Source organism: Silurus meridionalis, chromosome 8 (assembly GCF_014805685.1).
Source record: "Silurus meridionalis isolate SWU-2019-XX chromosome 8, ASM1480568v1, whole genome shotgun sequence".
NCBI classification, from domain to species: domain Eukaryota; kingdom Metazoa; phylum Chordata; class Actinopteri; order Siluriformes; family Siluridae; genus Silurus; species Silurus meridionalis.
This window is the reverse complement of record NC_060891.1, coordinates 622,381-632,500: the sequence shown is the minus strand read 5'-3', so window position 1 is coordinate 632,500 and position 10,120 is coordinate 622,381. Positions and strand designations below refer to the sequence as shown.

At 38.8% G+C, this 10,120-nt stretch overlaps 1 long non-coding RNA gene across 1 annotated transcript in view; it reads right to left on the bottom strand.

Annotated features, from left to right (window-relative positions):
• Nucleotides 1-10,120, bottom strand: part of LOC124390329 — a 44,832-nt gene that overhangs the window by 11,863 nt on the left and 22,849 nt on the right. Inside the window, exon 2 of the long non-coding RNA XR_006926724.1 lies at nucleotides 4,384-4,536. This is a non-coding gene — a long non-coding RNA (uncharacterized LOC124390329). The remainder of the gene's footprint in view (nucleotides 1-4,383; nucleotides 4,537-10,120) is intronic.

The following is a 10,120-nucleotide window of genomic DNA, read 5'->3' as shown; positions in this document are numbered from 1 at the left end:
AGACGCGAGATGCTCACACACTGTTTACAGCGTCTCAGTGGGAGAAATCACATTACTATTACTGTCACTCTTCCATATCATATTGACTCTCTCTGCATGTGTGTGTGTGTGTGTGTGTGTGTGTGTGTGTGTGTGTGTGTGTGTGTGTGTGTGTAAAAGAAGTATCTGTTCCTCCAGGGCTGCTTATTGTCTCAGGAAGTTGTTTCAGATTTTATTTTGAAAACCGTTATAAATAAATTAAATAATATATGAATGCTTCATCTTTCCTTAATAAACATAAATGTAATTTAATATCTTTGTATTTTTGCTTATATTCAGATTTTTTTTATCATGTGACCAGAAATAATCTAATATCATTTTTTTAAGAATTACCAATTAAGAAATAAATTTTTTTTCAGTTTGAAATAAAATCTATTGCTTTTCCAATAGTAAACAAAAAAATAATTAGAAGTAAAATATAAATAGCACCACAATTTCTATTTATAAATATGAATAATTAATTTATGAACATAAACAACATTACTTTCTTCTTGTTTGTTTGTTATAGTTTCCTTTTTGTACATCTTACTGTTGTTAAAAATCAGGATTTTTTTGGAAGAGAAAATCTTTATGAAACAACACTGTAATTAAACACCACCAGGTCAGATCCTTTTGCATGCAGACTGTATGAATAATTTTCCCTTAAATGAACATCAAATAAAACAACAAAACTGTACTTTTTTATTTATAATGATTTATTTTATTTATAATCCCCAATGTATTTGCTTTTAGTTTGCACTAGCCTCTGAAGCCCTGCCCCTTCTCATGCATATTAACAAGACAGGCAGTGTGAGAATATCACTGTGTGTGTGTGTGTGTGTGTGTGTGTGTGTGTGTGTGTTTAGACTCCTGCTGTATGTACTATATATTCTGAAAAATGTGAACCCATGTTACAAAGTAACTGATAAATAACACCAGCACTCAAAAGAGGAAGTGATGAAGAATTGATGAAGAAGTAATGAAGTTCCTCAGACAAGCAGAGAAATAAATTCAGGTTTGTCTCTCTGATCACCTTAAATCATCTGAGACCTTTTTCTTGTCAGTTACATGGCAGACAGCCAGTGATTTAAAGTGCAGTATTGATCTTAAAATTTGATCCAGGTGAGGAACTGATCAGGTCTATCCATCATCCTGGTCCTCAGAACACAGGAGTTTCTTATTACAGCTGGCAGGAGACATCACGTAATGCTAATATTCTAATTTAAGCATCATGTACACAGATGCTTTAATGTCCAATAAACATCACATGATGATGATGATGATGATGATGATGTGTTATAATACAACTGACAAAGAAAAGAGTAGGAAAACGAAGTCAAATATATTGAACTCATTTGCATATTAATGATATTTTAAAAAGCAGGTGCTGGAACAATCTTAAAGAATTAGTATGTTACACGTGTTAAAGCGACAGAATGAATTTAGTTTTTTTTTATTACCACATTTTGGGATGTCATATTGCTGAATCTTATCTAATTGTTTTGTTTTTAGATTGTGTGCTTATTATTTTTATTCCAAATAATAATATTATATTATAGATGTAAATATATATAAATGATCTTTCTGGGGGGAAAAAAAACAAACATGAAGAACATTATTGAATTATTCCGTCTTTGAATCCCAGTTCGTCTTTCTGAGCCAACAATAAATATTCATCCCCATAAATATATTCATATAAACGAGGCTCTGTAGTGAAACTCCTCATAAATACGTCCACATTCGGCCTTACGTTCAGCCTTTTACATTTTTCATGACGCTGGCGTTTTTCCCAGAATCGTATTTTTTACCCGGTGTTGACCTTCTCCCTTTGAACTGCATTGTAGCTCTTCATCCTCCTGAATAATTAACATCCATTTAAACAACATGTCAGATGGCATCTGAATCAGTGGGTTCAGAGCATCAGAGAGGGCAGGTGAGCCATGTGGGGCAGGTGTGTGTGTGTGTGTGTGTGTGTGTGTGTGTGTGTGTGTGTGTGTTGGGGTAACATACTAAACTAGCAGGTTTTATATAGAGATTCATCATCATTATAGATTTAGATTTGTGATGTACAGTACAGACCAAAAGTTTGGACACACCTTCTCATTCAAAGAGTTTTCTTTATTTTCATGACTATGAAAATTGTAGAGTCACACTGAAGGCATCAAGGGCTATTTGACCAAGAAGGAGAGTGATGGGGTGCTGCGCCAGATGACCTGGCCTCCACAGTCACCGGACCTGAACCCAATCGAGATGGTTTAGGGGTGAGCTGGACCGCAGAGTGAAGGCAAAAGGGCCAACAAGTGCCAAGCATCTCTCGGGGAACTCCTTCAAGACTGTTGGAAGACCATTTCAGGTGACTACCTCTTGAAGCTCATCAAGAGAATGCCAAGAGTGTGCAAAGCAGTAATCAAAGCAAAAGGTGGCTACTTTGAAGAACCTAGAATATGACATATTTTCAGTTGTTTCACACTTTTTTGTTATGTATATAATTCCATATATAATTCCACATGTGTTCATTCATAGTTTTGATGCCTTCAGTGTGAATCTACAATTTTCATAGTCATGAAAATAAAGAAAACTCTTTGAATGAGAAGGTGTGTCCAAACTTTTGGTCTGTACTGTACATTAGAATGTGATTTTATTTTTCTTGTCTTTATGGGTGAACATTTTTCACACAATCAGCTATAAATCCTTCCATCATTGCCTGGGGCTTCTGTCGTCCTCCCCAGTGACAGTGAGGGAGGTGAGGCGCTTCATTGAAACTCAGGAGTTTTAACCTTCATGGAAATTGAAGTTTTTTTCTCGTAATCTGTGACAAAGTAAAGCAGTGTAACAGGCAGAAAGATGACTTTATTCTTCCTTACAAATGACCATCGATAAAAAAGAGAAAACAAAAGAAGAAAGCCAGCTGACAATGTTTGTCCTTCCTGAATTTAGTTTTTTTCACGATTCTATTTCATCACAGACATCCAGGAGTTTTTCAGATCTTCAGGGACACTATAATTGTTTAAAAAGCTGGATTTCTATTGACGCAGGAAGCTGTGTGTTAAAGATCACACACACACACACACACACACACACACACAAACCGGGAGAACTCTGCTATTTACAGGTGTGAGTTTGTGATGCGATTTCCATATAAATCTGCAGCGTCGGGTGTTTCTCTGTCGATCTCTATCCCTGAGTAAATTCCAGTTTGAAAAATGTCGACTCTTTTAGTGTCCTCTGGCTGAACGTCGATATTTCACAAGCAGGTGTTGCCTTTTGCATTGGAAATCATTTTGGACTCCATTAGTGCAGAACCAGAGAATTTCTAAATACTTACAGGAGTCACAACACAACGGCACACGCTTTAGCGAAGGTCGTAACACTTTGTTCTACTGGATGACAAGATAATAAATGGAAGAAATATATGTAGGTGTTTATATTGAGGATTTCAGCTTTATACATCATGCATGTAGAATAAAACGTCTCAATTCACCACCTTAATCATCAGCAAACTTTAATGAGGAGTTCCTAACAATTATTTATCAAATTTTTGTCTTCAAATCAGCTGAAGCTCCACCCCAATAAATCCACACATCCAGTAGTGATCCAGTATGTGATCACAAGACCACCTGGGTTTGCTTTGAGCATTAGATTTATAATGTGATACTATAAAGTGCTGAAACTGAAACCTCCTTCCTGCACTCATATCTGAGCTGCTGTTCTGGAGAATTAATCAACACCTTCTGACCAATCACAGTCCAGCAGTGTGACGTACACCAGTGTAAGTAACATTAAGCGTTGACTTTCTTTTTATTGTACAGGATTCCAGATGATCCATGACCCATTATTACTGCAGAGGAAAGATTTCTTTTCTCATCAGTCTGATGTTTTTCATGTTACCACGTCACACTGATGTTTCATCCCAAGGTCTTTTGATGTTCTTGTTCTATCAGGATGACGTCCAATCTTCCTTTATTATATTTTGCACCTTGGTTGTAAATCTGCAGCTTTAATGTCTGTCCTTTTCTTTGAAATAAACCCCATTTAGCCTCGCTGTCTCATCTGAGTGATTTTAAATACCTTTTTATAATGAACAATTTCAGCCCTTCTAAAGCCTAATATCCATCATTATCCTCTTACATGGAAACAAACAAACAGCTCGCGCTAAATGAGGCGGGACAGGACAAGAGCAAACCGAGAGCGAGCCGAGAGCGAGCCAAGAGTCCTCAGTCAATTTCCTCCAAGCATGAGATCATGTCAATTAAAATCTCATTTGGAAAGTGTCACAGAGAAGAGAAGAGAAGAGAAGAGAAGAGAAGAGAAGAGAAGAGAAGAGAAGAGAAGAGGTGTGTGTGTGTGTGTGTGTATATATAGTACCTGTTTATTCAATGAAAGATAAGCTCCTGCTGAAACAGTGTTTTTCCTCGTCTGAATCCAGTCTGGTCCCAAATCAGGTGGTTCACCATCAGGCTCCATAAAGAGGCAGAAACTCCCTCAGACTGATGAGTTGTTGAACACGATGTCTCTGATCTGAAGTGAAAAGTAAAGAGTTCACACAGAGTCTAAAAGCTTCTATATTACATACTGTATTACACACAATTCCACTCTGATATTCTCACACTACACAGCAGCTACAGGATTTCCCTCGATTTATTTAAATATTCATGTGTGTGAGATGAAAAACATGAAAATTTAATAAAGACCTTCAAAATGATACATACTGTGTTATATACACTCTGTGGTCAAAGGTTTGTGGACACCTAGCCATAAGTTTGGTATTTCCATTTTGAACATCTCATTCTACATTTCGTCCCCATGTGCTGGTGTGTGTGTGTGTGTGTGTGTGTGTGTGTGTGTGTGTGTGTGTGTGTTGCATTAATATAAAAAGAAAAAAAAAATGATGTGAATCAACCATATTTTGTTAAAGGCGTATTGTATGTGCTGTAAATAGACTCCTCTCAGAAGAACCCTGACTCAGCACATTTCTATAATAAATCTGTAAACTAGTGGACAAAACTGCAGCTCTTGTGAGATGTTCCTGCTCTGCAGTGGTCATTATCTATCAAAAGTGCTCCAGGGAAGGAACAGTGGTGAACCAGCGACAGGGTCGTGGGCAGACGAGGCTCATTGATGCACGTGGGGAGTGAAGGCTGGTCCGTGTGGTCCGATCCCACAGACGAGATCCTGTAACTGCTGAAGTTCATGCTGTTAATGCTCGAGGGGTCAAAACTGTTTCTAGCAGCAAAACGGGAACCAACACAATATTATGCAGTATATCCACATCTATATCTGCTTTTTCTGCACTATAAGATTGAAACATTTAATTCACTAATTAAACTCAGCATGTGTTTGACCTTCAGTAATTCACCACAGTGTCAGAGTCTGGCTGAGAAAAGCTCTGTATATGTCTGTGTGTGTGTGTGTGTGTGTGTGTGTGTGTGTGTGTGTTTAAATGCGTTTCTCAGGCACCAGGTGAAATGAGTTTGGTAATGAGATGCCTCGACACACCGCAGCGTGCAGTGAATGAGACTGTGATTGTGTTTTTCTCTTTATTACAGCTGCACAGTTTTACTGCAACCTGCTCAACTGTTCTACTGACAGGAACATCCCTCACCTTTAACCTCTCATGTGTATCCTTTTATCTTCTTCTCTCACCTTAAACCCTGCACCTTCTTCAATCACCTTTAACACTTTTCTCTTTTCATTCATTCATTTCTTTAGTGAATGATTATTGTGTAGGAACTGAACACTTTCCCACTGAATTCTCAGTTCTGATTGATCAGAAGATTCCAGAGTCTCCTTCCATTAATGTAACATAAACATCATCTTTCAAACATTAGATGATGATTCATGTGGAGGTGATGCAGTGGATCTCTGAAACATCCTGCAGATTTCATGCATCTTCTCACGGCTACACTGTAATAGGAGCAGATTTTCCTCTACAGGTTCTCAGGAGAAGTGGGAGTTTTGCTGTAGGCAGTTTATTTCACTCGTGCTGCAGAACATTAGTGAGGTCATTGTGTGATGGCAGACGATTAGGTCTGACTCTCAAACAGTTCATCCCAAACCCTATAATGGGGTCCAGGTCTGGGTTCAAGTCAAAGTTATTCCACTCAGCACTCTCACACAATGCACACACACACACACACACACACACTCACACACACACACACTCCTGCCCTTAAACAGGAAATGGCTTCATGAAAACTGTTCACACAAATAAAGAGCAGAAAGTCTAATCGCTTTCCCTTTTCCACCATCTGTTCTTTCCATCCTGGTGTTTCAGAGCTTCATGTTCTTGTCCATTCATGTTGCAGATATCCATATCATGTACTAGCCTTGTGTGTCCGAATAAATCTAAAACTCTCCAAAATATACATTACATGGACAACATTGTGTGGACACCTGAGCATAAAATTGCTGTGCGTTTTTAAAAATCCTATTCCACATTTAGTCCCTTTGTGATGTTATAATGAGCTCCAATCTTCTGGGAAGATGATCCATTAGATGTTGTAGAGATTTGTGGAAATTTATTCAGCTACAGGGGTGTTAGTAAAGTCAAGTAGTGATGTAGGTGAGAAGGTGAGAAGGTTCCTGGGGTGTTCACATTCATCCTGTTCAATAGGGTTGGAGCTCCATAACAGAAGATGTTCCACATCTTCCAGCCCATGGAAAGCAGATCTTCATGGAGCTGGCTTTGTGCACAGGGGCATTGTGATGCTGGAACTGGTTTACGTCCTAGTTCTTGCTTACTGACTGCTCAAAACCCATTTGGCTGGAAAATCAGGCATCCCAATGCTTTTGGCCAGATTAGTGTATAAGCCCCGCCCCTGTGGGTGTGTCCTCTCACCAGTAGCCTGTGTTTCATGATGGATACACAATAGCAGAGGCGATGAAAGTGCTGAGTAAGAACAGTTTTTATTATACACGCAAAAAAATCCAAAAGCAAGAGCGTAATCCCCGTGTTTTCTGTGAATTGACAAACTACAATATACTAGATGAGACACGAATGAGAAACGAGAACAAAAACCAGAACAAGAGGAAACAAAAGATTTGGTCAACATCAGTGAACTAAACCAGTTACTTTACCACTTATACAGACAACAATCACAGACATGGACACATCTGCAAATAAAAGACACATGAAGACACGTGAGATATTACGAGACAGGGTGGAGACATTACAATTTATTTTAATTTCCAGAAATACAGCCATATTGATGTAGAAAATCAAAGACAGTTAGAGGACAAAGGGAGGTTTAAAGTTGTGGGGAAACAGATGAGTTTGTTTGAGAAATACTCTCTCTCTCTCTCTCTCTCAGTTTGGCTTCTTTCCACTGATTAATGAGGAGAACAGCAGAGGTCAGGTGAAGCATGTGGTGGAATAATTGGTACAATCAAAGCGAGGTTGCGTCTACCTGAAAGCAGGGCTTTTCTAGCATATAGTAGCTGGGAATTAATTACCCACAAGGCTGCGAAAAAAATCAATCTGAGGAGAGGAAGATCTTCCCTGCAGGTCTGAAATGTAAATTTCCTCTTCCCTGTGAAAAGTGTCAGCTCTCATCAGCACACTGAACTCTCTTTACACGTGCAACGTCCACCAGGGAGTTTTACAGGTGATTCATTAGAACATGGTTCAGGGTGAGACACTGAGGAGGACAGCGAGCAGGAGCAGGATCAAGCATGAACACCAGACAGACATCTGGTTCTGTCTGAGACACGTTTATTCGTATAATCACAGAGAGAATTTTACTGTAGAGCCGATTCTAATCTCACTGTAACTACTGTACACAAACACTACACTAACTACACAAACACTGCCATGTAACTACACAAACACTACACTGTAACTACAAACACTGCACTGTAACTACACTGTAACTACACAAACACTGCCATGTAACTACACAAACACTACACTGTAACTACACAAACACTGCCATGTAACTACACAAACACTACACTGTAACTACAAACACTGCACTGTAACTGCACTGTAACTGCACAAACACTGCCATGTAACTGCACAAACACTGCACTGTAACTGCACAAACACTGCACTGTAACTAGACTGTACACAAACACTACACTGTAACTACAAACACTGCACTGTAACTACACAAACACTACACTGTAACTACAAACACTGCACTGTAACTACACTGTAACTAAAACACTACACTGTAACTACACAAACACTGTACTGTAATTACACAAACACTGCCATGTAACTACACAAACACTACTGTAATTGCACAAACACTGCACTGTAACTAGACTGTACACAAACACTACACTGTAACTACACAAACACTACACTAACTACACAAACACTACACAGTAACTACACTGTAACTACACAAACACTACACAGTAACTACACAGTAACTACACCAACACTGCACTGCAACTACAAAAGCACTGCACTGTAACTACACTGTAACTACACAAACACCGCACTGTAACTACACAAACCCTGCACTGTAACTACAAAAACACTGCACTGTAACTACACTGTAACTACACAAACATTACACTAACTACAAAACACTACACAGTAATTACACTGTAACTACACAAACACGGCACTGTAACTACACTAACATTACACTAACTACAAAAACAGCACTGCAACTACAAAAGCACTGCACTGTAACTACACTGTAACTACACAAACACTACACTGTAACTACACAATCACTACACAGCATAAATACAGTTAAAAGAAATATTAAATGAAAAAATTTAAAGATATGGAATAAAACTACGATCTCTGACCTGTAGGTGGCGATAGAGGGTTTAAATGTACAACATGAGTGAAATTTGTGAAGACTTTTTGGATTGTGTTAAATCAGTGAGTGTGTGTGAGATTTATGGGGGTCTGTGGAGCCATTTGATACAATATACAATAATCTGGTGCTTGTTGAATCTTTTAAATCTGGTTAAATTGAACATACTGTATAAATGTTATGCTAAATATTGATAAATATTTCATTCAAATATTAAGCTAGTTGTATAAGAAGAAGAAGGAGGAGGAGAAGAAGAAGAAGAAGAAGACTAATGCTGTGTACATGGACACTGAAGTCACATGCAGTCCTGATAATTCCTACAGGTTTCATCTTTGCCCTCTCAGTCGCCGGTGATCTAAGCGTGATGGTGATGTAAGCCTAAGCGTTCTCTCTCCATCTCACATTAACACACACACACACACACACACACACACACACACACACCACACACACAGATGTGATTCTCAGCACAGAGGAAGTTGTAATTACACTCACTGTGTGATCATTAGGGTTTTTTTTTACTCGCCTGAGTGTAGGGTCACACTGATGTACAAAGAGACACAAAATCATCTCGAAACAAAGCATGACGTCACATTTGTGACGTTTTTATTTCTATCTCATGCTTTAGTTGATGTTTTAATCTCGGTTAGTGTTTATAAGATTGTCCCAGCTAGCCAATCAACATTCAGAATTAACACAAAACAGGACAACTGTGACCAAACAATAGATAAAAAGATAACACATCCATCCCAAAAGTGTTCAATAGTGTTGGAGCTCAATAGCAGGAGATCTTCCACTCCAACCCATGGATAGAAGATTGTCATGAAGCTAGCACAGAAGCTGCTGGAACATGCTGGAACAGGTTTTGTGTCTCCTAGTTCATGTGAAGGTAAAATTTCTTGCTCCTGCATCCAAAGTTTGGGAAAGAAGAACATATGGGCGGGAAAGTCAGGTGTCCCAATACTTCTGTTCATGTAGTGTGTCACATCATACTAGCTTTAAAATTACTTCAATTAGTTTGACAGCAGACAGGAAGAAGAAGAAAAAGAGTTGCTCATGCAGGAAAACTGCGAGACCAGAAAGGTTCACACCTCATATAAAACTCATAGAGCGAGTACTTGACCTTCTGAAGGTCTTAGAAGGAGGAATACAAGTGTGATCGTGGACATTATTGGGTCAGCAGGATTCCTCAGCTGGATAAATCCAGACCTGGAGGCAGAGCATACTCTGGGACATGCCTAGAGCTGAGGCCACGCCCACTTTTAATAGAGCAAATGTTCAGCTGTTATAATCATGTGTATGTGTGAGAGAGAGAGAGAGAGAGA